Genomic DNA, 5,254 nt, shown 5'->3' with positions numbered 1-5,254 from the left:
TAAAATACGCTTCTCCTATTTGGTATCCATTCTACAGGACTCATATTGACCATATTGAGTCTGTTCAACACCGTTTTCTAAGAAAGTGGCATGGTTGCTCGGATAAAAAAGGGGTTATTATTCCTATTTTGAAATAGAGCAATCTCTTAATCTGTCTTCATTGGAAAGACGTAGAACTGTGATGGACCTAATATGCATTTTCAAAATACTTAATGCTTTATGCGATGTCCCATCTCTGTTGCAATCAATTTCTTTTCATGTTCCCAACCGTGTCACCAGAAGTCAAAATCTGCTATTTATAAAATCTTCTAAGAGCAACTTTGGTTTTTATGCCCCAATGTCCAGAATGTGTAGATTATTCAATTCATCACACGACTTGGAATTCTTTGGGATAGATCTTCCGGCTTTTTATAGATCTCTTCGTGACTAAACAGTGTGGGATGAAATTGAATTGGCATGGTTTAGCTCGAGGTCTTGGGTCTTTTGTTTTTATGAATACATTGTATACAATTAATGTTTTGCCCTTGTTTGTCTTTGCTAAATAGTTTTATGTTCTTTTGTTCAGTTTCTTGCATTTACATTTCTTCATGTAACTGTTGTTATTAACTCAGGCCGTATATATAATAAATAAAAAGCAAATACAAACATGTTGTAGGTATTTAACAATTGCCGTTGTTTCAATTTCGTAATAAAATATTTTTTAAAAATGAGATGGAGTAAAGCAAAATCGATTAGTTTAACAATTTAAAATTTTTTCGTTTGTAACCTGTAATCGAACATGTTTAGAAAAATAAATGTATTTTATTTTTCATACAGAACACTTAATTGTACTTGGCAGGTAAAATTAAAGATAATTAATTACTTTCCATTGTATTATGGGCCCTGAAATAACATTTTCTTCTCGACAACTCTCAGATGATAATTTTGAAAAAAGAAATCGAGTGGGTATTAGTCGGCCTCGTAGTGTAGTGGTTGACGCATTTGCCTGTCATAATTGAGGTCCCGGGTTTGATTTCTGGCAAGGTCGACGCGAAATATTTGTTTTGATGGTGGTTTAATATGCGTAAGATTTATCACCTTACCTATTATGTGATGTCACAAAAAAAATTTTAAAAAACGAGTGAAATATAAAGTTTATGGCAAACGTGACAATAAACGCTTGATAGCAGACTCCATGTTTACTGAAGGCTGTGGTGGTCATTCAAACATTCACTGAAACATTCAAACTCAAACAGAGATAAACATAGATCAGTTTCTCTTCATTATTTAATTTTTGTTTTTTTTTAGTTAAGGGATATTTACGTTTTTTAATTTACCCAAATATTTCATTTATAGGGCCATTTTCAACGAGTTGTAAATAGCTCACGATTAGAACTGGGAATCAAATTGGGGTAGAATGTTATTCGAACCACAGACCTTTGAGCCGTGAGCTTGAGATACTAGCCACTGAACTACAACCCGATACAATTACGATTATTAGACTCAGAAGTCCAATAGCGATATGATTTTCAGACAAATAGCTTGGACTTTTGACTCTTAAAAGATTGGGGTAAATAATTCTCTTGCGCGCGGTTATTTAACATCGAGTTACCACAAGGAAAAGATGGAATATTTTAAAGCTCAGACATTAAATAAAAAACATGTGGATATACAGTTGAATAATTATTTTACCATAATTTATATAAACAAACATATAGTTTAGCCCTGTTTTAGCAAAAAAAATAAAAAGCTCAAATTTGCGGCTCATAGTTTACGCGTGCTTCCCCCATCACTGTCAACAACCAACTGAATTTGTGTCACACAACACCGACTACGGCGGCTACAAAACAGCGTGTCTGTCTTCCTTTTTATGTGTTATATCTTCGTGCTCTCTCTAATACAGATTTATATTGCTGAATTTGCGGACATCATTCTTCGCGAAGCAAGGTTAAATATTTTTTGTTTTAAAATCCAGCATGGTTATTTAAATTTGACTTTCCAAATCCGGTGTGAAAATGTCCATTTGAAGATCGTAAAAAATACAACTTCATCATTTCAAAAAAGAAGAAAGATATATCAAGTCTTGTATTGTATGTCGACTAATGTGACATCACAGCCACACAAGAGTTAAAGATAAGACACTTCGATATAATAGGACAAAAACATGTAGATGTATTTTGATTTATGATTTACCCAAATATTTTGATTTTGGGCCCATTTTCAATCAGATGTAAATAACTCACTATTGGAAAATATGGGGTAGAATTGGGATCAAACCTTAGACTTCTGATCCGTGAGTCCGCAATACTGACCATGGAACCTGATTTAGAATATTAAAATATTCTGAATTGGGTTGTGGTACCGGCTGTGGTTTATTTCAATGCACGAATCATGTAAATAAAAAAGTCACAATTTACAATTAATGTTTTATTTGATGTATATGATATTACAAGTAAATAAAATAAAGGGTTTGAAACGTAATAAATGTATTGTTATTTTAAGATTTCTGGAAGATAACTATAGTTTTATTTATTATGAACAATAATATAAATCTGCAGTTTTATTGCAGCAACGTTATTTTTAATTATTCGTCTGTGTCTAAAATTATTTTTTTTATATTACGATTATAATAACTGGCATTTTTTATCGATTCATAAATAGTTAACTTCACAAAAATCATGATGAATGACCTTTGGCGTTAAGCTTTTAATGGGTAGGCTTAAATGTGACCCGTGACGTCAGCACAATGGCTGCCCAACGATATGGTCTGCCAACAGTGAACCCTGGCGATTTATCTTAATCAGTTTGTGTTTATTTTTCAAAACTGGCCTTTTATCACATGACAAACAGGGAAAATAAACTTCCACTTTTTTATCGTTATTATGTAAGGTCTATGTAGCTTAGGGGTGAATCATCAAAAAGAAAAATGTGTTGTAAATAATAAAGAGCAATAATAATGTTTTCATTTTCATTTTGCTACCTTGTTCATCCCTAATCCTCAACGTTAAGCCGTACTCATTTATAAATATACATATTAAAAACATTCAAAAAACATTAAAGCACAGTTTTATTCATAATTAAATATGCATTATTTAACGTTTCCTACAACGTAAAAGTGAAAAACAATATGATAAAACATCGTACTGCATTTGAGTGATAAAAGTGACACAAATTCAAAATGTTTGTGTTTTATTTAATTAAGAAAAAAAAAACTCTAGAAACCACATAATCAACAATGCATTGAAGACAAACTGGATTTCTTCTTTAGTAATTATAAAGAACTTCATTTGTTCCAACAGAGAGGAAAAACACTTTTGAGAAGGGAATATGAAAGTCTTGGTATAAACAGGGCATAAGATCTTTCATTCATTTATTTATTTGTTTCAACACTTAATATACATATAAAGTTTACAAACATTAGCATACCGGCGTGCATTTGGCTTTAAAGAAATTTCTTCCTAACTACCCATACCGATCTTTTTGAGAAAATCAGTTGAATATGAACATATCGTTGGTTTATCATAACATTTTAATTAAAACACAATATGTTAAAAAGCGTAGACATTTTTTAAGAGATAAAAATTCACAAATATCTAAACTGAAGAGATGAAGAGTTAAAGAGGGAAGGATAGATGGAAGAGAAAGGAATTTTGTTTAATTATTCAGGTAATGACATTTCATGCGTAATTTGAATGTTAATAAAAAAAAGGGCGTCTCTAACATTAGTGGGTAGGTTATTTTATCCAATTGACCAGCTACTACTGTGAAAGAGGAGGCAAAAAAGTTAAAGCGATGAGTGGGTAATAAAGGAGTTCTCTCATCACTAGAGCAAAGAGATTAGCCATGCTGTGATAGCGGTTGGAAGAGCTCTCTCAGATGAAGAAGCGGAGAGGGATTATAAAAAATATTGTTAAGAAGTAAAATAATGAAAATATTTTTTTTTTCCTTGATACCGAGGCAGTGTAGTTACATGCGATATGTTGTGGTTGAATTAGCCAAGATTAAATATATAACGTATACAGACATTCCGCAATCGTTCCAACTTATTAATCAATTCGGAATTGTCGTTAGCTAGTTTGAGTGGGCGGCGTAAACACTATCTTTATATACATAATTCTTCTAATATGTGATGTCACTGAACTCCTAAACTACTTAATCGATTTACTTGCGGCCTTTAGCAAAATGTAGATTTTTGCACTGCGCGTGTTCATAAATATATACATTTTCAATCCAATCTGTAAAAAAAAGTTAGGAGTATAATTATTTTTTTCATCGACCTACCAGGGTTGCATTCGGCGAGAATGCATAAATACAAAAATAATTAAAGATGTTGATTTTGTGTTTAAAAAAGTTTGTTTTTGAATGTTTAAAAACAACATTCTCTTTTTTGGATCCCAATCAAATTATTTCCTGAAATTCCTTATAAGTTTTTCCCATTTGTTTCTTCATACTAGATTTTTGGTAATACTAAAATATTATTAACTTACATTCAATACATTTTCAAAAATCGCATTTATGAAAAAAGTGCGCCCCTGTTGGTGAGAAGAGCGGAATTTGACATTTGCAAAAATAATTATATATTTGAAAACGAGTTTCTCTATGTTTTGTAATTTAACCATAAACAAGTACCTAAATACCTACTTAAATTCGATATTTGAATATTATTGATTTTTGTTTTGAAATGCAATCACAAACAAGTACTCATCAATGTAAAGTCTTTTTCCTATGATCAGGACAGTGTTTGCACGCTTTCACGACATAATCGGGCATTTTTCTTTTCATTTCTTTTGGTTTCGAATTTAATGTCAAGCTCGCGTCAAAACCTGGCTGGCGCCATGGCGGTAAAAAAATTATTACATTCGTATTGGACATGAGTTAAGTGTTATAATCAAAGAGGGCTCAGGGTCAAACGTGGTATAATTTTTTTTCATTAGATAAAACAAAAAACAAACCAAACGATGTATGCTAGGTAGTGGGCAAAGTGACCACTCAAACCAGCCAATGACAGGTCGTAATCCATGTAAATGCCTAGACATCAGTATTACTGTTTCAAAAATGTTTTTTCACTTTATTGCCACAAATTTTAGTCACTAAATAATAGCATTGTTGGCCTCGTGGTGTAGTGGTTAGGCAATTTACCGATCATACAAAAGGTTTTGGGTTCAATTTACAACATAAGTGTTATGAAATATTTATTTTAAAATACGTTCTTACACCAGAATATTTCATAGTTCCTGGACTGGCACCTGAACTGTAAGAATGATCATTTTTTATT

This window comes from Micrasema longulum, unplaced genomic scaffold (assembly GCF_059751315.1).
Source record: "Micrasema longulum isolate JH-2025_06_02 unplaced genomic scaffold, ASM5975131v1 h1tg000192l, whole genome shotgun sequence".
NCBI lineage: Eukaryota > Metazoa > Arthropoda > Insecta > Trichoptera > Brachycentridae > Micrasema > Micrasema longulum.
The sequence above is the reverse complement of the archived record's forward strand: the minus strand, read 5'-3'. Positions refer to the sequence as shown.